We start from the raw sequence: 27,858 nt of genomic DNA, 5'->3' as shown, positions 1-27,858 counted from the left end.
CTGGCTGGAAGAGGCAGGGCCGGCCCTATGGGTGTGGCCTGGAAAGGTTTATCTCCCTTTCCTGCTCCCTCTGCTTCCTGAATGCCACGAGGTGAACAACTTTGCCTTCACTCTGCCCCTCTGCCATGCCACCCTGCCTTGGAGCCAGCAGCATGTAGACTGAAACATCTACAAACTGTGAGCCAGGATAAACCTCTATTCCTTTAAGTTGTAGATTTTGGGTATTGCCTCTCTGCAACAAGGAAAGAAAGATAGGTCTGGAGTCCACTTGCCTTAGAGGAAATTATGCATTATTCGGGGGAGTTTTGCTCCCTGTCCTTCATTAGCTTCCTGCTTCCCAAATCCAGGTAGCCACTTTTCTAAAATAAAAGTAATCCTCATCAAGTAGCTGAAAAGCAGCACTGTCTCCATCTTTAGTCTCTAAGACTTGCTAATGCTTGGATTTGACTTAGCCTAGATAAGTAGCTTTTTAATACTAATTTTGTAAAAGCCTGCTTGCTAAGCAATTAAGTAAGCATCATCTAGCTTTAAATGTTTCAGAGGGAATGAAATAACATGTTTTGGGACATAAGACCAAGTCCTATCCAAGGCAAGAAAATCTCTTTTATACCAGATTTTTCCTCCACAATTTTTTATTAGAGTACATTGGTTATATGGATTAATTAGTTTCATTATGGCAGATTTGTACATGCCCATAACAAACTTAATCATTTCCCCCATCACTCCTCCCAGCCTTTCCCCTAGTTTTACGTGTTTTTTGAGGTGGGGGAGTTCAATGAGTATAATGTGTCTCGATCATATTCATGTTCCCTATTACCTACCCTTATATTCCTCTTTCCTTGCTCCTTCTTCCCTTGACTGTGTGGAATGTAAGTTCTGTGGCCACGGCTAAGATAGTGTGGCAATCAGTTTCCCAAATCGAAAGAGATTCTAGGGATGCAAAGATTCTATTTGCAACAAATGGAAATGTGTACATGGGTGTGGGGTGGTACAGGGGAACGAGATAACCAACCCTCAAAGATCCCTGGCATCTTCTTTTTTATGTTTAGACTATGTCTTGCAGTTCATGAAAATGCATTGCTTGTTCTTGTTTCCCTTTTACCACTCCCCCTCTCTGCCCCTCTTCTTCCAAGCTTTACTTATCACGTTCAAAAATAACGCAGTCACATGTGATTCATTCCTAAAGCTTAACTTATTTTTTACAACTTACTCAAACACAAATCCCATTGTTCACATCCTTAGGGAGAGTGAGTTACTCAAGAGGAAAAAAGTAGAGATTTTGTGTGCATTTTTTGATTCAGTGAATAATTTATACTATTAAAATAAATTGTGCAGAAAATGTTAAAGATCTTTGAGTGATCCTAAAGTACTGAATTTTAGACCAGAAGGGAAATGATTATAGCACACAAAGCTTTAGAGGGAACTGTGAGGGGGAATGTATATTCCAAGTAGTTTGGTTAATATTATACTTGTTTGCAGAGCTGAGAGTCTATGGTGCCAGAGGACTCCGCAGTGCCATTCTGTTTCCCTTCTCCTTCCCACTGTTGGTGAGTGTTGCTCAGAGTCTACAAAGTTTTGATAGAGACTCAGCCAAAGTAGGTTCCACAAATCATGTCTTTAGATGAGGGAAAGAATCTGCAAGAAGGAAGGAGGCAGGACAGTAGGCAATGGTGACAAAGTCAACTTCTGTTTCTCAGTCTCTTCATTTTAGTACAGCTTTCTTTCCTGGGTATCAATAATGTTGTGGCCAAAACCCTTCAGCTAATAGTGACACAAACATTTAAATCTACCAGAGAGACAGATGGCGACATAAACCTTCTTTGTTGATTTAGAGGATTTCCAGGCCTGCTGCAGTGTGCAGTGAATGGGACATTAGAGATAACTATTTCCCACAAGGGTATTTTTTTAGATTCACCTTCAGGAAATAAAGATGCTTCATTGTTGGGGGTGATTTTTGTTGGCTAGGATCCTGGGAATTACAACAACAAGAAAAAAACTAAAACTTGAATGAAGGTCACCAATTAGCAACCCCTTAACTTCCTTTTTGCTCAACCTCCCAGATTAAGAGATGAGGTTGTTATGGTTGCTGGCCAGCTCCTTTCTTCAAAAGCTGTTCATGACCATACAGAGTGGACAGGCTAACAGATTGCTTTAAGTATGACAGGGGAAGACTGGTGGCCAAGTTGCATTGTTTTATCAGAAAATCTCAGAGCATTTTGAATCCATGATCATGTACTTAAGCTGAACATGACCTTTTGTTGATTTGTCTTAATTTCTTTAATGTCCCATTTCTCTGTCCTATGACAACCTTTTCCCAAAGTTGTCTAATCTTTAATAAATATATTATGACATTCATACATTTTTAAATATAGCCAGAGTTTAGTCCCTAATATTAAAAAACATTTTCATGGGTAATTTGAGAAATTCAGGTCTCGATATCTCCTGTACTTAACAATAGCTTTTCATTGCATTGGTGTGTCAGGAAAGGTTACAGAGCTTACACTGAGGTAGCCCCTTGTTAGGACCTCTGGTACCTCGGATGGTCCATCTGTTTTGAACGCCAACAGAGAGCAAAATGGGCCTATGCTGGTCAGAGAAAGAACAGAGGAAAATGAGACAGTCAATTTAAGAACCATATCGCATATATTAAGGGCCAGAATAGACTCCACACGCTTGAAGGAGATATGTGAGACTGAGAAACATGATATTTAGAAAAGGAGGTGAAGTTCCATAATCTTTGATTAAAATCTCTTCCTCCATGGACATAAATGTTAAAACAAGCAACCTCCAACAGCGGAGAAACTCCAGTAGAATTTAAACTTATCCAAAGAGAGGTTTTAAGGAGGGAACCTAGCACAGAGAAGAGGTAGCTGCATACAGAGTCTTCTATGTAGAAAGATAATTGAAGCTTTCTAGAGATTAAACCAATTAAATTTTTTAAAATCCCTGTGTCTCATAAAATAGCTAAAGTAACTGATAAATCTCAGGATTTAGTTGACTCTAAACATGAATGGGCATGAGCACTGGTATTTCCATTGCCATTGTGCGGCTTAAGTTTTCAACATTTCCACCAACAGCTTCAAATGATTCTTCCTGCCTCCCATCCATCTCCCTCCAAATCCTGCTTTGTGGTGTAGCCAAGGCAATCTTGGAAGCCCTTTCCTGCCCCTCACCTCCCTGATCTCTTCAGGATCCAGCCCAGAGCAAACACATGTCCTCCTTAACAGCACCTCCTCCCTCTCACCTCACTCCCCAGCCTGGAATACCATGTTCCTGAATCGTCTCTCTCCCATGGGTGCCCTTCCTATGTACCCTCAGGGTACTTCATAGACCACAGTAAATGCCCCCTTTATTATGTGATCCCAGCTGCGTGTTTCTGAGTTCCACTTGCTCCTTACAGGAGTGCAGAGTCTGGCACACAGTGGGCTGACAGCAAGCCTGGTGAGGGAGGGAGTGGGTGACATCTGTGTTGCTCCTCCTCTTGGCAGGAATCCTGCCCATCCCCAGCCATCCTGCAAGGCTGTCCTGACTGCTGTCCCCATGGTGCTACCCTAGCAACCCAGGTATAACCTTTCATTTATTTTAATTTATCTACTTACATTAGTGCTAAGTACTTTTGTTTCTTGACTACTCATATACTTGACATTTCTAAGGATCAAAGAGCCCAAACATCAGCAAGTTCTTGAGATTCAGCTTAGGAAAGTAGGAGAGCATAGACTATGTCAGACCAACCTAGTGTCACTTCACCTGCTTGGTGACCCTGTCAAGCTCCTTGGCTTCTCTGTGCCTCAGTTTCCTCATGTGTGAATGGAAATAATCATAGAAGTCACATCAGAGAGGCAGTGTGAGGATTCAGTGAAGCAATTTGTGTTGTAATGCAGAACACAGAGCTTGCTTGCCTCACATAATGAGTGCCAGTTGCCGTTAGTTGGTATGTAAATATTTACTGAGATCTGAGCCCGTGCCAGAGCTAGTGCTGGTTGCTGGAGGAAGAATGATGCATAAGATAAAAGCAAGCTTGTGCTCTTGGAGCTCAGAGCCACTGAAAGTTGGAGAATGAGTGACAAGTGCTACCAATGGGGATGTACTGAATGCTAACAGTCTATTTTTCAACTTTCAGTCTACATTGGAAACATTTCTTTATAGAGGTATGTCTTAGTCACTTTCTCATTACTGGGACAAATACGCAACTCCCACAATTTAAAGAAGGAGAGGTTTATTTTGGCTCGTGTGTTTCATCCATAGTTGGCTGGCTTCCAGGGAGGAAGGCATGGTGAAAGGGACTGGTGGAGGAGAGCTGCTCGTGTCATGGTGGCCAGGAAGCAGAGAGTAAAGAAGAAGGCAAGAGGGGAGATGAACCCTTCCGGGTCATGCCCCCAGTGATCCACCCACCTCTCCTGAGCAGACCCACCTCCCAACAGCAAGTTCCCTATAGTGCCCCGTGGTTTAATCACCTTCCAAAAGCCCTTCCTGTGAGCACATGAGACACTTGGGGAACATCCAGACATAAACCTTTACAATGGAGTTTCTCAAGCAAACTGATAAAGGCCTTGATTACATCCCTGGCACATAAATTATAAGTAACTGGTGCATGGTTATATAGTAACTGAATATTCAATGAGTGTCTGTTGAGTGAATGGATGAATGAATCAATCAATGAAGAGATGAACTGTAGTTACAGCTCTAAAGATACCCGACACAGAAACTTACCAGATCATTATTTTCTGCCAAAGCCACCAAGAATTTCTTTTCAGAAAATTGAAGCTGTCCAGTGTTTCATTTTAAAGGTACATGGGCTAGAATCTGCATTTCCCAGAAATGACAAAGAAGTGTCTTTTATTTGCATCTTGGGTTTTGATTGACTATTATTTTTTACCCACCTTTCACAAGATTGTGGCACATAAAAAATGAATTTTAAAATATTGTTATTTATTTAAAATGTAATTACGTAAATAAATGAAAAAGAGAATGAGAGATGATTTTTCTCAGTTCATCGTTCATTCATTTTATTCATCCAGAAACCTACAAGGTGTGATTGAAATATATGGTGAATGTTTAAACTTTTAAAAATTTTCACTAATCCCCCTTGGTGTACTCTTCCTTGGTTTGAACACACTTATCCTGTCCTTCTTGCCACTTTCTGAACCAGTTCTGGAAGTCCACTTTTGTGAGTGTCTTTATGAGCGATAAATGCTGCTGCTGAGTACTATCTGGCAGAAACGCAAGCTGGTAAAAACATGACTCTGTGCCCTTATCTACCTATTCAGTGCATCTGGCACCATGCAGCTTCTGGCTCTTCCCTAAAATAAATATGACCATGAAAGGTGGTATGGCTTGTGTCTAAATGTTCCCTCAAAGCCTCATGAGGTCATAGGTAGGGGTTTTTCAGAGGTGACTGGATCTAGAGGGTGTGATGCTAGGATTGATTCATGGTGCAATGCTAGATTCAAGGGCACTAGCATGAAGGGTGTGAGTGCTATCCACCCTAACTAGCCTGCATAAGATATAAGGGATAGAAAGAGCTGTGGTCATCCCTTGTTGCTTTGCAACCTTCTGCCCTCCATGAACTATTTCTCCTCTGTGATGCCTATCAGCCATGCCACCTTATCTTGGAGCCAGCCAGTTATGGACTGAAGCCTCCATAAACTGTGAGCTAAATAAACCTTTGCTCCCTTAAATTGTCAGTGTCGGGTATTTTGCTTCAGCATTGAGAAAAGTAACTAAGACAAAAGGTAAACATTTTGAAAAACTTCAGAACATAGAGGCAGCCACAACAGTTCAACTAAAGACACTGAAGCAAAGGGAACTATTTTGAGGGAGATTAATGGCAATGTGCCATTTACTGTAATTTTTTTTTTTGGTACCAGGGATCGAACTCAGGACCTTGTGCTTGCAAGGCAGGCAGCGGAACCACTGAGCTAAATCCCCAGCCTCTGTAATAATTTTTTAATGTGAACATTCATTGTACTTTTGAGTCACACCTTGTGTGTATTAGGCACTGTGCATCTAGCAAATGTTTGGGAAAAAACAACTGCCCTGCAGCCCCACTGTTGAATGGCTCTGTGCTTCAGGCTCTTCTCTCACCTCCTAACTTATTGTAGACATTTATTCATTTATGTAATAAGTATATACGAAGAGTCGGCTCTATACTAGGACCTATGATGGGCAATGAGGACTCAGTGCTGGGCAAAAGTTTTCTCAGCCTCTGTTTCCATGAAACTTGGAATTTAATGGGGAAGATAGATAGTCCCAAAGAGTCTCATAAATATATAATCAAACTGAAATTACTGCCAAAAAGGAAAAAAGAAAAGGCCACAATGAGAAAGTAGCAGGGGTCCTAACCCAGGGCACTGAGTGGGAAAAGCTTCCTTAAGAAGTAACTTTTTGGTGAAACCTAAGGCTGAGAGGAGAAGAAAGAGCAGGAGGTTTGGAAGAAGTCAGGGCTGAGAGTGGAGTAGAAGTGGAGTAGAAGTCCACAGTGATGAAGCTGGGGAGTTCTACACAGTTCAAAGAATATCAAGGAAGGATGCGATCTGCTCAGATTTACATACTTACTCCGTTTACCATTCGCTAGATTGTGAGTTCTTCGAGTCCTGAGGTTGCCTCATCCTCACAGATACACCTCTTGCCGCATCCAGCAGAGGACTTTGAATGCAGTCAGTGTTCGTTAATACCCACCGACCACACAAAGGTGACGTGACCATGCACTGGGATGCTGACAGTGCAGCAGATATGGAAACCTCCGAAAGGGAGATCCCCCTACTGTCTCCAGTGATTTCCTCCCAGCCATGCAGGTCATCAGTTGAGAGGGCCAGAACACTCTAGTTTTCACTTAAGAAATGTTTTAGTTTGAGATAACTTTTCTAGAAGAGGAAAAGTTCTTAGCTGTCCCGTTGTCTGGATTCTCACTAGGAGAATCACGAGTCAGCCACAATCTCAGTTGCAAAGCTCACTGAGTATTGTCCCAGTGATGAGACATCAGGACACAGAGAGAGCACAGTGAAAGAGTGGGGATCCTTCCAGCTCTTCTTTTCAAGAGTGGGTTCAGTATTCCCTGACTTTGGTCTCTCATCTTCCAAAGGTTCTTGCCACCCTCTGATCACCACCTATAGGCAAGACAAAGGGATTATGGGTGCCCTTGTGGAATTTTGACTTCTAAGGGATCAACTTCTTTTATATTTTAGAACTGATGCAAATATGATAAATGCTCCCATTCTCTGAGAGAGAAAATGTCACCTTTGTGGTCATGAACAATACATTTGCCACCACTATCTTTAGAAACTAAAGGAGAATAGACAGGGACAAATTCTAGAAGCTCTTTTCATGCAACAATGGTTTCTCAAAATGAAGCTAGATTGCACAAATCTTTGTACCCTCTAGAGAAGCTCTCTTTCCCAGTGAGTGGAGGTTATGTGAATGTGATAGCATTAAAGGCAGTGGCAAGATGAACCTCTGGTCACTCTTTCAATTATTTGATGCAGGGGATGATTTCATTTTTAAAGCCACTAATAACCATGGTTGATGGCTACATTACCGACCGATTTCTAACAGCTCCTGCATTTATCTGTTTGGGTGTTTTCATTCCGACTTCTCCCTTGTGCTTTTCTGTGATGCTGCCTCAGCCTCCGAGATGCAGTGTGGCTGTCTGCTGAACACATGAATACTAAAGAACTGGTTTCCCTAGTAACAACAACCATGAAGCAGCTCTCAGAACATCCTGCCTTGCTGTCTGTCTGACTTTGTTTGCTTTTTTTCTGTTCATCATATAGAAAAATGCCCAAATCAGGCTTGCCCATAAAGGATGCGTAGAAATCTTGCAGTCCATAAGCAGAAAGGAGATTTGTCTCTGCTGAGTTTATATTCTTTTTCTCAACATGCTATTCTGTTTTGTGTGATTAGGGCTAAGCCAGGGCTGTTAGAGGTCCACGGGCCATCTTAGAACTTGTTTTCTTTCTTCTGAGTGAAAGTCTGGAGCCACAAAGCCATAGAGCAGCACACATCAGTGAGACGTCCCTTTCCCTGTGGATCACCAGTGTGGAATTTTCTAAAAAAAGAAAACACACTTTCCACAATATTTCAAATTAGAAAAAAGAAAATGGTATTTAAATAGAGAATGATTTGTTGATTTTCAGGCTTTAAAAATTAGTCTTTTTGTTATGAGAAATTGCCCTGCTTCTTGCCTCTCTTCCCAACTCTAGTCATGAATGGAAGCGTCCACCCTCCCCAGAGCAAAGGAGGAGATGCTGCCTCCAGAGTCAGCCTGAATTTGGGCATCACAATAAGGATGGATAGGACACCTCCAGAGACTTTTCCCACATAATGCCAGACACCTCCTGTCATCAGCACTCCCGCAGCTCTGGCCCTGTGGGCGTGGGCTCCTCTCTAAGGCTCATGTTTCCAAGCAGTGGCTGCTGATGATCTGGGATTTTCAGATTTATCTGGGATCACCTACCCTTCCACACCTTCCACTGAATCTCATGTCCTTCTCAACTCCTAGAGCCTGGTACAGCAGTAGGAACTTACTAAAGACACCTGAGTGGAAAAATGAATGAAGTTGGCAATTTCTGTCCTGTTTAATAAAACTCGAGTTCTTAACCATTGCAGTCCTACTGCTGCCTTCATTCAAAGGTGATCACTAAATCAGATTGATGCTCTGCTCAAGCTTGATATTTGAGCAATCTGTCACCATGCAGACATTCTGTGATGGATATGTAGTACGTCATGATGCTAAGAACACAAAGTGATAGATGTCAAACTATATTCCTCCACCCTTTAGCTAGAAAAGAAAGAATTCAGAAGGTTAAAACAAAAACTCAATTCTGTACAGTTCTGTATTTACTCAGATAAAGAGGTAAGGATGGGCCCTTTCTCTATCTTTTCCTGGCCAATTGAATATGTGGCCCGAGTCTGGCAAGATGCAACAAGAGAAACTGGACACACACACGAGAGATGGCGAAATGTTCCAATCAGATTGACAGTAACACAAGTCGTAGCTATGGTTATAATTGACTTCCCCCATTTAGGGATCTCAACTTGTCCTTGTCTTAGAAAAAGTAGAAATTTTAAAAAGAAGACAAAAATAGAACAATAATTGTGTTGTGAAAAATAACATGAACTGTAAGGAAATAAAGCATGCATAGTACACTCTGGCCCAGCATCCTAACCGCCCAAGGTCTCCTACTTTATGTACATGCTCTCACTTGTACATTTGTTATTTAATTTGAAAAACTGTGTATGTCCCATTCATGTTTTCAGGCAGCTTTATTGTTCATCTGTTTTTACAATTTGAAAATTTTTAGTAAATTTACAGAGTTGTACAACCATCACCACTTCAGTTTTAAAACATTTCCCTCAGCGCAAAAAGATCTTTCATGTTCATTGTTCCTATACATTTTAAAGTTCAAAATTTTTTCATCGAAATTCTAAATGAGATCAATCTTTTTTGACAGGAGGTAAAAATATTAAACTTTTAATATAATGAAGAGATGGATTGTAACTGGACTAACAATTTAAATGGTACAACTTGATAAAAGGCTTTATCCAGCTGAATGATGGGCCCAGAATCTGAAAGAATTCATGAAAAATTGTATTTAAAATTTAGAATCATATCACTTGCAATCAGATTCATACTAATAATAAGAAAATAAATAAATGAACATGAATTGAGTCCTCCTGATGCCAGGGACTGTCTGAGCCCCAGATTTATCTTCTCTCGAATATTTACAGCGAACAATCAGGTTGATAGATTAACAGCCCCATTTTACAGATGGTAATTAGGATGTCCAAAGAATACAGGAACTTGCCACAGGTCAGCACGTTGTGAACCACACTAAAACTCAGGCAGTCTGGCCACAGAGTGGGAGTCTTCACAAGGACCTCAAAAGCAGAAGCACTGCAGAGGCCTCTCTGCAACCCCACCCTTCCCAAAGGCTTCTCTTCCTGCACCGGCCCAATTGGGACATCCATCCCGACAGTCAGCTGTGCCTGCCTGAGGACTCCGGCTCCCCAATCCTGGGCCCCATCCTTGACACAAAGCACCTTAGCAATTGCTGCACAGCACCTAAGGACAAGCTTGGTTCAGTACCCAGCACTGAGAAGAGGAGGAATGTGATGAACAAAAGATTCAGGGGCCCAACTTACATAGACCCTTATCCATTTCTTCTACAAGAAAATTTCTGTCAAAGAAATGAAAACATAAAGGTCAAAAGGGAGAACTGCCATAGCTTATACTCTGTGATAAGGAAGAGCCTTATGGTCTCTGAATCACTGACCAAAGGCATCAAATCAGCAGCGACTCAAAAAGACATGGGAAAACACAAGGAATTCTTCCAAAACCATACAATAGTGATTATCATATTTTAGCATATGGTTCCTTCCACACTGAATTATTTCACAGTTATAATTAGGTTGCTAATGCAACGCATTTAGAATTGGACCGTATGCTAATTTGGTATACTTAATCTAATCTGATGGAAAAGCAACATTTAGAGAGCTTTTTCTTTTCAAACAAGCAATTAAAAAGGACTTCTTCAACTTAAGAACTTTTAAGATCACATATCACTTTCTTTTAAAATTATTATTGGGTTGGGGTTGGAGGTGCTATGTGAATCAGAGACAGTGAGAGGGACAGAGAGAGATGGACCCCAGCCCAGTCATAGGGACAAGCCATGCACTCCAGTCTCTGATTTCTTTCCAGAATTCACTTAAGATTCTTTTCTTTCTTACTTGCTCCCTCTTCCACTTTTCTTTTTTGCCTTCGGTGAATTAAAATCTAAATTTCCTTCTCTAGGACAGTTCTCTGTTCCAGTCATAGTAAACAGCAATTTCATTTTCAGCCTATTATTTTTCTAATTAAACATTTGTCATGCGAAAGGAGATCTGAGTTGCCTGTGCTTTCCATTATGTAAAATATTCAGCTATGGTAATAGCTTTGGAATGGTGTCTCCCTTGAAGGTGCTAGGGAAAGAAACCAGGGAAGAAATAAACTGTTTAACCTTGGACTTCTGCCTGTTTATTTTCTCCTTAATTTGTTATAATTGCTAATATGGGTAGTATCTTACCATGAAGAATATACACCTGATTAGCATCCTCTAGTAAGGAGAATCATGTAAGCTCTCTGAAATTTTTTAAAGGTTAAAAATACAAACCCATTTTTTACCACCTTAGATTCTTTCCCTATGTTTTTCTCTTCTATTCATACTTAGCAAAACCTATACTTCTATTCTTGATGAAATATGCTTCTGAGCTCAGATTGTTCAGAACAAAGTAGGAATATGCCAGAAGGACAACCTGATATTTCTTGAAAATTCTTTCTTCCTTCTTATGACAAAGCCCAAGGGGGTAGGCTCTGTTGAAGGAGAATTTACTTTCTAAACCCTTTGAACACAAAGCTTTTCTATTTTCTGGGGCAAGATTTTTTTTTTTTTCCAGCCAAACACAATCATATCTTATATCTATATTTACACCGAAACATATATGTTTATACATATTTTATATGTGTGTATTTATATTTATACACATATTTCACTGTTGATCTATAAAATCTGAAACTTTGATTTTTAATTATTTCCATACAATATATGCACAGAATTAACTATGAGACTCATTTTGCAAAAGTGAGACTATTTTCTCTCAATTCACATGCTGAGACCTTTCTTGTTTGGGAAGGAGCCTGTGTGTATTTTGTGAAATTTCCACCTCCAGAAATGAACCTTGTGTATGTGTGTCTGTGCATGCATGCGTGTGTGTGTGTGTGTGTGTGTGTGTGTGTGTGTGTATACCATGTTGTAGACAGTACTATTAGCTCCATCTCAGCTAATAGCAGTAACTATGTGTTCAGGATTTGAGGAAGAGATGCTGTGGTGCTGTCCCTCCCAGATCGCCTATCCTGGACTAGAGAACTCTGCTCCAGCTGCTGTGGGCAGCCCACAAATGCTCCCTCTCCTGGGAAATGGCCCTGAGCTAATAGGAGTCATCTCACCCAGAAGGGTGGTGAGGGGAGGGCCACAGCCAAGGACTAAGAGGTGCAAAAGGCCCAAACCCTGGCCTCCGCAAGGGACACTTACTTGGCATAGTTAATATTCTGGAGCTTTCCTCCATGGTCTAGGCCAAAGCTGGACTTTCCCTGAGGCCACATTCTCCCTTTTCCCTTTCCTGCTTCTCTCCCTCTCTGCCAGGATTTTCCTGTAGAACAATTTCTTAAGAGCTCAGCTGCACTAATTCTTGTCTCAGGAAATTTCTTTCCAGTGTGGATGTTCAATTTCCTGATCAGTAAAATGTGGATAATGATCCCTGCCTATTCTATTTCTCAAAGTTGAGGTAGGAATGATGAATTACATGCCAGAATTTTGCTATCAGCCAAAGAAATAAAAGTATTTTGCAGGCAACATGCTAAGTAGTGTATTATTTATTTATTTTTGCATGTGGTACTGGGGATTGAACGTAAGGCCTTTACTACATACTCAGACATCTTTATTCTTTATTTTGAGATAGGGTCTCATTAGGCCCAGACTGGCTTTAAACTTTCAATCCTTCTGCTTCAGGTTCCTGAGCCATTGGGATTATGTGCATATTTTAATATTTAACTGTAGAGTCTATGAAAATATGGTTGACTTTTCTAAACTTGGCTTTTCCTCACTTTAGGGAAATGCTTATGGGGCTCACTTTCTCATTCCCCAGGGAGCCTGGTAGGAGTCTCTGACCTGTCTGCACACTCGCTGCTGCTGTGCCAAGCAAGGTAAACAAGTAAACAGGATATAAGTCTGGGGAAGGCCACTTCCAGCTGGAAAGAGAGCATCAGCACTCGTGAAGCATAGCTAGGCAGGATGTAGACTTGGTCTTGCCTGACCTTCATGATTTTAAGAGAAGACAGGCACCAGACTTTTAGGTGAAATATTCAGATACTAAAACAATAACATCATGTTTTAAAACAAATTCAACATCTTGTCATTCAAGCCAAACATGATCGGAGACCTACTGGGCTAGAGAAAGAGCAGACAGTCACTCCGCACCGAGGCAGCCTCCACATCCAGCACAGTGCTCTGGACAAGGTAGGTGGGAGGCCCTGGTGAAGATCTATGCATGAGTTTCCAAAGACTTAAACAGGTTTCCGCTAGTTTCAATAAACAGTTCCCTGCTTTGTAAAAGCTCTTACCAATGATTCCTTTCCCTAAGCAGTATAATTACAAATGCAGATTTTTTATCCACTTGTCAGCCACTGCATAATTTTTCAAGGACATCAAGTCCATTTCTTCATCTACGAAATAGAAACAATTATCCCTGACCTAAAAATAATTGAAAGCACCCAAAAGTGCTTTACCAACAGTGGCAATCCATCCAGATATAAGAAATCATTTTTCTCTAACTTCTGCTTTGGAATCTAAATCTCATACTCAAAAATTTATAAACAAAAAAATGGATGGTCTGATCTTTCTTTTAAGATGATGCTTCCTTAACTTTAGTTATCATTTTTGCTTTAAAAACTGTATTATTTCCTATTACTATAAATTACTAATCTTTTTCTTTAATCAAACTTTTTTACTACTAACTGTCTTATTCAGCTACCAACTTTATATTTGTCCCATGCAATAATATACACAAATTCACAGGATTTGTGTCCTGCATTTAACTTTTATACACATATACATATACACATGACTATATATAAATACACTTGTGCATGCAACATGTATGTATATATTAATCTGTGTACCACCTAAAACTTCCTTAGTCTCACCGGTTTTATTTGCATGCCATTTGGGTATATTCTGACCCCTGGAAACAAAATTTTATAGGGAGATTTCTGATTCAGCTTATTAATTTACTTAGGAAGATTAGACAGCTACTGTCTATCCCACATAAAACTGGAATAGGCAAGGGAAGATTAAAGTCATTGCGTTCCACAATTCTCAACACTGTAAAAGCTTTGTAAGCAACTAATGAACTTAATTTTGAAACTCACACTACAGATCTTCCTGTTCCAGATTCCTGTGGACTTGCTAACATTCATGAATCACAAAAGGAATCCCTCAGAGCTGTATTTGCAAAGTGCAAAAACTCTGTTCTTATGCTGTATCCGAAGGGAACCCAGGTAGTGCTGCAAGGAAGTTCCAACACAGTAGAGTCTGGTGGCGCCTTTACAACTGTTTTCATGCAAGAAGCTGTCTGGCAACATGTTTCTAACTATGCAACCCCCGCCATTGTAATTTCTGAGATTGGGTTTAGTCATTTAATAAGATAATGGCATTTAAGCCAGTAGGATATGAGATGATGTTAATAATTACAATCTGCATTTAGGTGCTGCCTCTTCTGGCTGGTGCTAGGAGTTTTACAAACGTTATCTCATTTCATCTTATGACACCCTTGTGAAGCCAGCAGCTTTTATTGTACTTCTACAGCGAGCAGCTGAAGCATAAAGAGGTTAAATGGATTGCCCAATCTGAGATCAGTTCTGGGATCACAGATCTCAAAACTCTCTTCATGCTGTCTAAAGGCAATATTTGTAACATACTCAGGCTTTTACAATAAATGCTGGAAATGTCTTCAAACGTATTTTCCTTTAGGTCTATTATCTCACAGGCTCTTTAACTCTGGTATTCATTGTGAAAGCAATGATGTACACATCATCTCACTAGTAGATATAGAAGTTTAACTCCAGATTCTGACATACTAACTACCATCTACCAGATAACTTATTTAATGAATCTTTATGTAGCACTAGCACATGCCAGGCACTGTTTATAAATATTAACTCCTTTAATCCTCACAATGACGCAAGGAATGTGGTGCTATCATGTTGTATAGGGAAGGACACTAAAGCACAGAGAAGTTAGGTAACTCACCTAAGCATCCACAACCCTTAAGGGGCAGAGCTGGGATGCAAATCCACACAGCCTGGTTCCTGACTTTAATGAACTTCTTTCAGTCATTAAGCTCTTAATAGTTATTTATTGAAAAGAGTACTATTTCTTTTGTTCATGCTAGTCCAGGGGCTTTTCCATTTGCCAGTGGTTAGCTACATAACCCTACCACAAGTAGAACCTTCCTATTTCGTTAACCATCCTGCCCCACTGATGGTTCTTGCAGTCTAGGTAATGGCTGGCTGGGATTCTAGAAAAATGAATGGAAATGGAGGACTCCAAAGAGGCTATCAGAACGATTGTAACTCGTCAGTTCATCCCACTGAGTCCACAGAGGCACCTCCTACAAGTCAAGAAGAAAGGGAATTCTTTCTTCATTTGTGTTTTGGAAAATTAAGAGCAAAACTCTTCCCTTTAGTTTACCCTAGAAATGGGATGAGTTGTTAAAGTAAGCAAAGGTACTTTTCCCAAGTGATGTAGGCAGTGTATACATTAGGTTGCAAGAGTGGTTTCAGTGTGCCATATATATTCATTATCTCATTTGATCCTTACACAGCTGCCCAGTGAGGTAATCAGGGAAGCTATTTTTACAACAGTCATTTTACAGATGAGAAAACTGAGGCTCCACATCATTACATAAATTTGTCTAAAGTCAGCCACGTAAGGAGCTGCAGAAGCAGGATTATGTCCGGTGCCGTCTGTTAATAAACTCCATAAATTATCTCATCTCATATTAGGGTTAACAGCTTCTGATGATGTCACTGCTAAACTCAAACATTTAAACAAATAAAAGTCAGAGCAAGCTCTGCTAAGGACTGCATACACTTGAGAACACTTAATAATTTTCAGGGTCAGCTCCTTTCTTCTGTGCAAGAACACCAAATAGAATTTCCCAGGTGTGCAAAGGAGAGACCTTTGCATGGCTATGCCCAGCACACCTGGGACTGGTCCTCGCTTGCTTGTCCAGAAGTTGCCCAGGAAGCCCTAGTTTCCAACAAGAGCCATCTCTCTATTCCAGGAGCATGTCCTGGTTTTCTGATTATAAACACTGTGCTGGAGAATTTGTTCCACCAAAGAAGGAAAGAAAAGTTAATTTACTTGGATGAGTAATGTATGAGCTAGAGGTTGAACCCAAGGTCAAATCCAACAACTTTTACTTTCTCTATTAAATGTTTTCCACGAGAAATTGCTTATTTTTCTCTTCTAAGTGCTGGAATGATGGCACTAAATTTCCACTTGTGCCTGAAGCTATTGTTTATACCTGGTCTGCCTACTTACTATACATGTGATTTGATATTCCTCCAAATAGATTGCTGTTACAGCAACTGACTTCTCTCCTCTGAGGAAGATCTTTACCTCCACTTAACCGTGATCCAGTAGTCTGGTGTGAGCTCCTTTGGTTTTCCTCCAGCCAAGATAGAATTTCCTTCCCCTGTCCCTCTTTTATGGAGGGGTGGCCCTTCCCCTTGTCCCCCCCACTTTTCTCTACTCACTAGAATTTTAATTTGGTGATTTATCCACTCACACTGTTATTACTTTTCTGTCCGATGGAATATATTCTTACCAAGCTTCCTTTGAAACTACAGATCAATTCCATTGATAAATAAAAATGCAGTGTGACAAATTAAAATATTAGCAATTAGAAACCATCAAATAATCAAAAGATTAATACATTGTTACTAAGTGTATGATGTTTAAGGATAAAAGTATAACTTAAAATTGGGAAACATTAATGCATCATATTCATAGACTGAAGAAGACAAAACTCATCTGATTATAGATGTTGAAGGGTGATATAATTTAACATCCCTTTTTAAAAACAACTCTGAATAATGGAGATAGATGGACACTGTCTTTTTTTCCTATGTATATATTTTATCAATGCATATTTATCTTAATATGATAATCTCCAGTTCCATCCATTTTCCTGAAACAAATCCATATATCACATTTTCTTTATCTATCCATTAAATGGACATCTAGGGTGATTCCATCATTTGGTTAGTGTGGATTGTGCCATAATAAACATGGGAATGCAGGCATTTCTGTAGGACACTAACAGAAATGAGAATGCTAATTCCTTAGGGGATATATATATATATATATATATATATATATATATATATGTAGTTCTATTTTCAGTTTTTTGAGGAATCTTCATACTGATTTCCATAGTGGTTATACTAATTTACACTCCCACTAGCTGTGTATGAGGGTTCCTTATACCTTTATCCTCTCCAATATTTACTTTTTTTTCATATTCTTGATGATAACCACTCTAACTGGGATGAGATGGAATACCAGTGTAGTTTAGGTTTGCATTTTCCTCAGGGCTAATGACATTGAACATTATTTTATATAATTATCGGCCATTTGTAGTTCTTTTTTTTTTTTTTTTTTTTGGTACCAGGGATTTTTTTGGTACTTGGGGCCTTGCGCTTTCAAGGCAGGCACCAGAACCACTGAGCTAAATCCCCAGCCCTTGCAGTTCTTTTTTTGAGAAATGTATATTTATTTAATTTATTCACTTATTGATTAGATTTTTTGTTACTTTGTTTCTGTAATATGACAAATTAAAGTCTCTTGTCTTAATATCACCCTTATTTTTTTCAGTGTTATTTTAGCTGGAAAACAGAATTATTCTAATTAAATCAAGAAATAGAACATTTATGTTCAATTAATATTCTTCTGAAAGTACTAGCCAACACAACTAGACAAGAAAAAGAAATGAAATACAAATCAGCAAAGGAAAATAGGTGAACTTATAACTATCGGAAGGCCTTAGAGAATTAACTATAAAACTGTAACAAACAATAGGAAATTTTGTTCTAGATGTGTTAACCAATGTGTAGGGATAAAGGCATTCTCACCTTTACTCTCACCTGCTAGTGAAAGTATAATTTTGTCCAATTTATATGGAAGAGAATTTGGCACTACCCATGAAATTAAAAATGGACAGGGCCGGGGATTTAGCTCAGTGGTTCTGCCGCCTGCCTCGCAAGCGCAGGGACCCGAGTTTGATCCCCGGTACCAAAAAAAAAAAAAAAAAAAAATAGACATACTCTTTGGTCCAACAATTTCATTTCTAAGAATACATTATATGTTTGTGCATGTAAAAACTAATATAGACAAGAAAATATTTGTTGCAGTCTTATTTATTTATTGGTACCAGGGATGAAACTCACGACCTTGTGCTTGCGAGGCAGGCCCGGTGCCACTGAGCTAAATCCCAGACCCCTGTTGCAGTCTTATTTATTTATTTATTTATTTATTTATTTATTTATTTATTTTTCGTACCGGGGATCGAACCCAAGTCCTTGCGCTTGCTCAGCAAGCGACGAAACCACTGAGCTAAATCCCTGGCCCTTTTTTTTTTTTTTTTGAGCACATAAATAATTTACTTACATTATTAAAATACAACCCATAAAATTCAAGTTCAAGACCTTAAAGGATTGTCTATGTAAATCCTTTAAGTGGTTGCCTGGAAATGAGTTGTTTCTTCTTTCTCTTTTCTTCTATTTTACAGTTCCATATACAATGCTGGGCTGGAGTTTCTCTCTTCCTCGAATGAAATGGCACCTTTATTTATGTCTATGCAGTCTTATTTTTAATAAGTGATTAGAAGCAAACACCAGTGAGTGGAGACTTGTTAGATAAATTAGAATATATCATATGTTAAAATATTATGCCGTCATTAAAAACAATGAGGCAGACTTACATCTGTTGAGTATAGAACTACCTCCTAGGTACACTGGCAAGTGCTAAGAGGAAAGTATAAAATCATATGAAAAGGAACTTACCATTTGCATGTACAAACATGGAAAAAACATAATACATAAGTTGATGCTTATATTTAAAGACTCTAAGAAACTGCCATAAGTGGTTGCCTCTGGAAATGGGGCTATGACTAAGAGAAAGAGGTAAGAGGAAGATTTATTGTTTTGCTATATGATTTTTGGTATTGATTATTAGTTAAACAGTTTAAAAAACTATTAGTAAAACATAAAAGTCCAAAAGGAATAAAAAAAAAAAATCTACTTCCTTTTAAAGAAATGGAGAAGAAACACACATGGAACTTGTTTTCGTGTCTACTGTTTCATAACTAACCATCCCAGAAGTGAGTAGCTTAAAATAAGAAAACTTCCTGTGCCTTACACTTCTGTGGGTTGAGTGGGCTGAGCTGGACAGCTCTCCACAGGGAGTGGCTGAGATCACTTCCTAGCTACAGACACTCAGCTGGGACCTGGTGGTTGTCCTCTGGACTTCCATGCCCCTTACTGTTCAGGATCTAGAGGAGCTTCTTGACACCACAGCAGCTGGCTTCCAAGGACATAAGCATGGAAGTTGCTGCCTCTGAAGGCGTAGGCCTGAAACCAGCCCATTCTAAGGGAAGTGCTCAAGACAAACCCTGAGCCCAACCCCATTCAAGGGGAGGGAAAATAAACCCTGTCTCAGGAGGAATTGCAAGGCATTCTGGGGCCATCTTTAGTCCACAAATCTCCACATTTTCAAATCACCATGCTTATCATACTATCTATTTGAACTTCTCCCTTAAAGTGTTAATAAACCTAGGTTAGAATCTCCTTTTACACAATGCCTAATAGTTTTATTTCTCCAAAAGAACAAAATAGCTCAATTTTTGGCCCTAGATTAACAGAAAAATAATTTTATAGACTCTTAGAACTCAAGAGCTGCTTCAAAAACTATTTGAAATTCAGTTCAAATTTATATAGGTCTGTTTTATAGATACAAAGATCGGGTAGCATATCTATGAAATCTAGAGAAAGTAGGTGAAATAAATTTTAATTAATCTTATTTAAAAAAAAAGTCAAGATATTTCTGTAAAGAAAATGAGCACTTCTAGAAGGCAAAAACAACGATTAATCCAAGGTGTCAGTTAACATTTTTTGTAACAGTGAAAAAGAGCCAGGTCTAGGTGCTGTCCACAAGAAGTCAGGAGGGTCCTTCCTGGCCACCAGGGTTCCCAGTGTCTTCCTTACATAGCTGATGACCAGGATATGAGGTTTGAGGAAAGACCTCCAATCCACCAGAGTTAAGATGTGCCACTGAGTATAATCCAGCATTCTTATCAGTTCTCAAAGGTATGTTATTTCTTGACTCTGAGTTTCTTCAGACACCATTTCTGTTTATCACGATGTCCTGCTCTTTTTCTTCCCCTCCTTTATCCTTTTGACTTAGCTAACTCTTCTTTATCCCTCAAGTGGCAAGGCTATATTTCTCATCCACAGTGAAATTTTCTTTGACCCCACACTCTTCCCATAATTATGTCAGGTGCCCTTGGGATAACTCCTCCTTTGGCTGTGTAAACAATTTTGCATAGGCTGCTTGACTTCTTCTCTGGGCTCCTAACACGGGGGTGACGCACAATAGCCATGATTGTCCTCTCAGACCAGTATCTCTGGCTCAGAGCAGTTAGTCCAAGAGCAAACACCACACTCAAACTGAACCAGTGACGCTCCCTTACTAACTGAAAGACTTCGAATTATTGATAACTAAGTCACATTAATGAAGCATATCAGAAGAAGATTCATACATTCCTGCCAAAGAGGTATAACTAATTTGGTTCTTGCATTTGCTTATCTCTTCCTTGGATCCTGTTAGACATTTCTATGTCTTTCCATGCATTCTTTTCTTCACTGAAGCTATCAAGAGTTATCTACAACTTCCAACCAAAAGACAACCTAATCTATGCCAACTAGAATGAAGTCATGGATGTATGTATGAATGGATGCTATAAGCATTTCTTCTGTGTCTTTTTTTGGAGCCAGAATGAAAGCTCTGTGAAGACAGGGAAGGCATTGACCTTGTCTGGTGTTGTATCTTGAGCATCAAGCCGATTGCCTGGCACATGGTTAACATTCCATACATATTCATTGAATGAATGAACAGATGTAAATATAAGTCTGACACAGCTCTTTGGGAAGTACCTGGGAAAGAATTAGACTTCATTTTGGCTGGATGGGATGGTTAAGGGATGATTGTGGGTTTGGGTTTCATGTTGTTGAGAAGTACTTTAATTGAAAACTTTGATTAAACTGCTCAAGTAGTGACTTATCTCAACCTTTGGGAAACATTATCTGATGGCACAAAGAGCTAAGTGCAAAGACTTAGCTTTTTACTTTTGGATGCCAAGATTGGCTGCAACAGCTTGCTTACCACAGTCAGAAAAAAAATTTCTCTAAACTTGGGCAGTGTAGAAGCAAGGAGTGGTAGCTCTAGAAAACACTGGGCACAGCTAGGGCTGTGTGGTCCATCACAGACTGACTGGCAAGGGCCAGAGTCTGGTGGTCCATGTGTGAGGGCAGAGCAGCTACAACAGTCATTTGCAGCAGAGAGAGCTACTGAGGGTAGGTGGGAATGAAGACATAGGTGAAATCCCATTTCCTATCTATACCAATGTCCACATATGAGGCAAACTGAAAACAGGGCTGGCAGAGTTGAAATTTCAATATGCAAATTGACTCTAAAGCCACAGAGCTGCAGAGGTTTTCCCCCTACTCCTCCAGCCTTCAGCACATCCACAGCTGGCTTCCCAAGGGTTATCCTCTTCTACTTGGCTGATGAGAGTTTTAGTGCGAACCAGGCCTCTCACAGGACACAGGTATTAATTCATCATGGAGGTGTGTCTCTTTGTAAGTTGGTATTTTTGGTAGGACAAGAACCTGCTAGATAATTTGGTCTGGTGTGTGAAAGAAGAGTTTGAGAAATGGATGCTTTGTATTTCTGAGGTTTAGTTATTTACTTTCTACTTGTCCTGAAAAATGAAACAACTTTTCCTTAGAGTATGTCTTAGTAACAGTCAAAATCTGGATAGGAAATCATTCCTGAACTGTGGATTGATATTCAACTAAGAGTCTGGGACAAAAGATTGATTTCCCAGCACTTGCAAGTAAGTCTCTGACCTCATGTGACTCACTTCATCTCTCTTGGGGGAAGTTTTAGCTTTGCCACTTCAAATTAGAATCTTCCCAATCCTGTTAGAAAATTATTCTGCCAAGGTACATCTATGCCTGTGCAGAGGTGATATGTTTTGTTCAATTGTTGTGGACCCTTGTCCACCAAATCTGTTTTATTCAAAACATTTCTTAATATTTATTAGAAACTATATCTTTAAATTTTTAAATAGTTCTTAAAAGGCTTTATACTAGTTGGCTGGGAAGAATTATATAGCCTAATGGCTAAGCTCCTTCATGCTATAGCCAATCTTGGTTCTTATCTCCCTCTGTGTTCATCAGGGTGTGACCAGTTCCTTGACCTCCCTATGCCTCATTGTCCTTTTCTGTGAAATGGAGATAGCAGTACCATATCCCTCCAATAACTGATGTAAAAATTAACTAGTACATAGTAAGCAGTATGCTATATAACAGCTATCTTTAACCTCATAATATAAAATTATTGTATACATTCAGATTCTCTAGCATACTAGTTTTTAAAAATCGCTATACATTTTTGACACTGAGGTGACCATTGAGGTGGTGTTTATGTCCTTATGTGACATGTTTGACCAACAGAATGCTTTTCAAGGGACCCTATTTAACTTCCAAACCTAGATCATTAAAGAACATACAGCTCCAGCTTTGTGTGCTGGACTCCTGAAGTGCCATGTGACAGATTGGTGACCACCCTAAGGCTCCTGTGCTGGAGGTACTCTTGGAGCTTCTGGCTGTCAGGTCCATAGAGTCCAACCATGCCTGTCAAGGGACTGACCATTTTGAAAGTGGATCACCTAGCCCTACTTCTTTCAGCCTTCCATTGCTCGAGTCACTTCGTACCCGCTGGTTCGCAGACTTTGCGGAGTACAGACAGGTCATTCATATTGTCACTGTCTATATTCCTGACTCCAAGAAATGTGAGAATAATAGAATGGATATAATCTTATGCCAATATAGCAATGAGTTATATAGTGAGAGTATATGAAACATTTAGAAAATAATGACTGTGGAATTATAATGGGATAAAGGGGAAATTTTAACCATATCATAATCATCAGATCCAAGCTTGATCTGTGTGCACATTTGTTCAAATACATATGTAGTGTCTATTGATTTCAAAGTTTACTTCCTTTCTAAGCTAAAAGTTCTGTGTTAATTTGAGGACCTGCAGCAAGCAGAGGGCCACATGAACCTTCACAGGCTGAAAGGCTCCAAGGAGAAGCACACTTCCTCACAGAGTGAGAGAATGGAGAGGAAAGGAAAACTGAAAATTAAAGCCCTGGGTTTCAATGGACCCCAACTGCACTGCATCTTATCAGACCAAAAGTGCAGAGATTTTGAAAAATCAATGCTTCCAGATAGTTTTAACAAATGCATTTGCCTATTGATTAGTATTGACTTAAATGTAAACACATACACCTCTTTCTTGTGATCAGAATTACAGTGTATTAAATCCAGTAAAATATCCATTAGGTTATCGCTGTAATTTTATAAATGAGGAAACTGAGGCTCAGTGAGGCTAGACAGACTCTCCATGGTAACAGGAACCAAATGCTTTTTAGCCAGCATTGGCTAGCACCCCAATGTTCTGGCCTGTCTCTGGATGCAGAAATAAATGTGAGAATGGAGAATATAACCCCTGAAAGTCCACCCTGGTACAACTAAAATCACGGGCTATTGTTTTACCTTCCTACAGGCACACTTTCCTGAACTGAGATCGATTCACCATTATAGCCTGTTTTCTTTTTTTAAAAGATCATGGTTGAGCGTAAGAAATAGTCTTCTGGAGTTGCCCTTATGACAGTTGATATTCTTTATAGTAAAAGGCCTACATGACTGTCTTAGAACTAGGATCTTGGAAGAATTTTATATTTCCTAATGAGCTTTCTTTATTTAGGTTACAAAAAGCCGTGAACTATATTTGTTTTCTGTGACACGCAGCTGTGGTAACTACATGGGAATGCTTGTTCTCTCACTTCTCCCACAGTCAGTGTCTTAAGGCTCTGTTTCTACATCCTGAATGAGAGTGATCAACCTGCTACCTGCCATCAGAGTTGTTAAGACTAAATCAGGTACTATGGTGAAATGACACACTATCCCTTCTCCTCTCTCCCTCTCCTCTCCTTCCCCCCTCTCATAATAGGCGATCTTCAACCTCAGAGTGCTAGTAAAGCACAAAAACAGCCCAGTGCTTTTCTTACTCTGGTCAAAGAAATATTGCTGTATCTGAAATGAAAACACCAGGGCACAAGCTACATTTACTCTTAATCAGACGTAATTCCAAAAATGTTATTTTAAGAAGTTCTACCAACACTTTAGAAACTGGATTGGCCTCCCGTTTACCTTTAGCCAGGGGATTTCAGGTTAAAGCAAGAAACAAAGAAAAAGAAAACAATTTTATCAGATTGTGATTTTAGCATTATTCACACCCCCCCAACACACACACACACACACACACACACACACACACACACGGTGTCAAGTCACTCAGAAGGAAAGACAGAAATACTCCCTTACAGAAGCACGAGTTTTACTTGTTCTCCTAAAATTTCTTTCTGCACCAGAATGATTGCAAACTCAGCTCCCTAGTCACTTGGAGAGGCCCCATTTAAGCACATGAGGCATAAGGTTTTAATTTACAAGGGCTGGCTCATCTATATTTATTTTGCCAGGCCCTCACAGAAGGACTACATTCTAAATCTAATACCAATGCCTGATGCTTTGCAGTTTTCCCAGACAGCAGATACCATTTTCAATTACACAATGACAGAACTAATTAAGGCAGTCATGAGACAGGTTCTTTATAGATGATCTTTTTTAGAAGTGGAGCATTTAGAAATCTTGTTTTATAATCTTAAATTATAAGAATATTTAGAGTAATTATTACCTTGCCTTGTTGATAAAAATTCACTGGTGACTTTCTCCTTTCGTTCTTATACTTTTTAAATTGTGAGATTTGTGTACAGGTAATCTGTGATTCATATTTAGAACTACTGTATACACCTATCTATATTAAACCTTTACATCTTACTATGGATTTTTTTTTTTCGTACTGGGGATCAAACTCAGGATCTTGTGCTTGCCAGGCACTGAGCTACCAGCCCTATGCTTAAAATGTAAATTCTAACAAACTGGCTGATTTTCAAATGACGTTAGTTTGAGATCTTCATATGAATCAGTTATGAGTGCCTAAAAGTGAAGAAAATCACACCAGCAATCCCTTTTTATTTTGTTTTTTATTGCTATGTATTAAGTGTACATATTAATGTGGTTCAGGGTGATATTTCAGTACAAACATACAGTGTGCACTGATCAACTCCAGCTTCCATGTACCTACCCTCCCCTTTGCTTCCAATCTTCTAGCAATCATTGTTCTACATTCAAGTGAACTTTTTTAAACTTTCATGCATGAAAACAATCGCGGTACTTGACAATGTCTTTTGATATGCTCTTTGAGGAAAGAGACAGACAGACAGGACCTTTATGAGAATTATAAATTAAGACTGAGTGTAAATTAATGCAAATACTATCTCATCAATCACAAGTACATATTTGTGTAAAAATGAAAAATAAAAGAAAATATTTATTTTCAGAATTATTACAAAAAATACAGATGTTGTGATAGATAAGAATGAGCTTATGTAAAACTTCTGGGTTAGAAATTCAAGAAGAAAAGAGGCAGAGATCAATGCTGAAAGCTTAGGCAAGATTACACCTCCTGCATCTCTAGGAAGATAATCTTCCCAGAAAGAAGGGAACAGTGGAGTTTGAGCTTTCTCTGTCACTACCAGCGCCTAACCAATCAGTTCCTAGGGGAATTCAGGAGAGGCAGGAACTCAAAGCACAAAGGTTTTCACTTTCTACTCCTGATGTATCAAAGTGCTACAGAGGCAGATTTCCAATCTTAAAATACATTAGGTCTAATGCAGCATTTCTCAAACTGTATTCTACAAAGCATTAACGTCAAGCAAAACATTGATATATCTGTATCTGTATTACAAGTGCAAGCACACACAGCCCCAAACCCCCACATATGAGGGTATTAGATTAAGACAAAGATGCAAAAAATGTTCCTTACCTTGGTGCTTCATAGAAATTTTACTAGGCCAACATGAAACTCCAGTAGGGATGTAAAGTATGGCCTTTTTCCAAACTTCTTTGAACAAATTTATTTCACATAACTCCCAAGGGGGAAGATATTGTATTCCCCAGAAGAGAATTTGGGAAATGCTGGTATAACTCTTCAGTGAATCCCAGTGTTTACCCGTACCATGTATATCCTGGTGTAGAGCACTATTAAATTCTGAGGCGTCACCATGATGTCCATGCAGAAACTACACTTTCTCTTACAATTTTTAGGAGTGGACATGATCACTCGGTGTTAGGCAGTGGAAGTCTGTGGACTCTGGCTGGATACCAGCCCTACTCAGGCATTTACTGGCTATGGGAACTTGAATAAATATTTAACTGCTTTCAGGCTTAGATTCTTCATCGACTAAAGGGGATAATAATTAGTACCATGTCAAAGTACTGTTTCAGTGACACAGTGTGTGTATACATAATGCAAAACACACATTGTAGGTTCTCAAAGATAGAGTCTTAATCTGTGTTGTCAACTCTGTTATTCAACAAAGATTGGCCGCTCATCTACAACAAGCAACAAAACAACTCACTTAGAAGCCTGAGGTCCCAAGCATGCTCTTAACTGCTCATGTGCTGATCTACACCTACTGTATGTGATTGGAACTGGATCTCTACCCTTGGTGTTTCTCCATATTCGACCGGCATAAGCAGTCAGAGGAACTCCAAAAGACTTCAGAAAGGCCTGATAAAATGAGGCCTTAGGTATCAGAAAATGTGACTGAGCCTGCTGCTTAAAGAAGAGCCAAGATATGTTTATCAGGTTTGTTGAGTTAACTGAAATATTTTTATTGCCACGTTCATACTTAGTAATTTTTGTCTGTGGGTCTCACTTCTCCATATCCTGAGAAAATAACATTTTAAAATAAAGTTTTAAAATGCTGCTTGCATTTCTTTTCCAAAACTTTATTTCCCCTTACCTTTATCATCTTTCAAAGAATCTTCCATAACGTGGGTTGTTATTGGCTGCAACTTGGAACTGTTTTTTATTTTTTTTAAATAGCTTCCTCCCTACCACATATAACATAGGCTTAATAAATGAAATATTATATTAGAATAATAAATAAATAAAAATAGAAGATGAGTTTAATGAGTTACTTTAACTTTGGAAGACAATTCTCAGAACATGATTTTAAAAAATTTTAAAGGTTTTTTTAATACAATCTTCTAATGGAGAACATCTATAGAAAACTAACTTTAAAAAAGTAAAAAGAACTGCCAGGGATTTAGCTCAGTGGCACTGCCCCTGGCTTACAAGTGTCAAGGTCCTGAGTTCAATCCTCAGTACCAGAAAAAAAAAAAAAAAGTAAAAAGAACTATAGTTACTCAAAGGAATATGGAGAGGATTAAAATAAGCATCTATTGAAATTCAGGCCCAACAAGGCCAGTTAACCTGAGGTACACCACTTAACATTCTGGGCCTAGTCTTTTGGGCCTGTTTGTAAACTGTAGAAAAACTAGTTCTTAGATGATATCTGGTTCTTTCTGGCTCCTTAATCAGAAAAGAACAGCCCCCCTCCCTCCCCCCTTAAAAAAACAAAACCTGGCTGTACTCCCAAGCTTCCTGATCTAGTAAACTTCATCATTTGGTAAAAGATAAACAAATTCATGAATTTCGTTCGGCAACTTTTGAAGCAGGGGCTTGTCACCTACTCTGAGAAACAGTACTGAGCCCTCTGCTGTATTCCCTGTGCCCTTCCCCTTTGGAAGCAAGGAAGGACTGATGTGGCAGTGATGGTGGTAGATGTTAACACATGTGACATGTCTTGGAAATGAATACGCAGTGATGGCGAACTTTTTAGAGATCAAGTGCCAAACTGCAACCCAAAACCCTCTTATTTATCAGAAAGGCCAACAGTGCAATTAAACCTAAATACTGAGGTTTTAGATTAGAAAAAAACAACCCT

At 39.2% G+C, this 27,858-nt stretch overlaps 1 long non-coding RNA gene across 2 annotated transcripts; it reads left to right on the top strand.

Moving 5' to 3' along the window:
- On the top strand, window positions 1–27,019 carry LOC147829677 (uncharacterized). 2 transcript variants are annotated; one of them, XR_015448758.1, is made up of 3 exons: window positions 1–177; window positions 1,480–12,736; window positions 12,955–27,019. It is a non-coding gene; the product is annotated as an uncharacterized LOC147829677 (long non-coding RNA). The 2 variants fall into 2 exon arrangements; XR_015448759.1 differs by having other exon boundaries at window positions 1–12,736; window positions 12,955–23,883; window positions 26,446–27,019.
- Window positions 27,020–27,858: the final 839 nt, after the last annotated feature.

Source organism: Heterocephalus glaber, unplaced genomic scaffold (genome assembly GCF_053883595.1).
Source record: "Heterocephalus glaber isolate CG9 unplaced genomic scaffold, H.glaber_assembly_v1.0 deba00000546, whole genome shotgun sequence".
In the NCBI taxonomy this organism is placed as follows: Eukaryota; Metazoa; Chordata; class Mammalia; order Rodentia; family Bathyergidae; genus Heterocephalus; species Heterocephalus glaber.
Note: the sequence above shows the minus strand (reverse complement) of the source record. Positions and strands in the feature narration are given on the sequence as shown.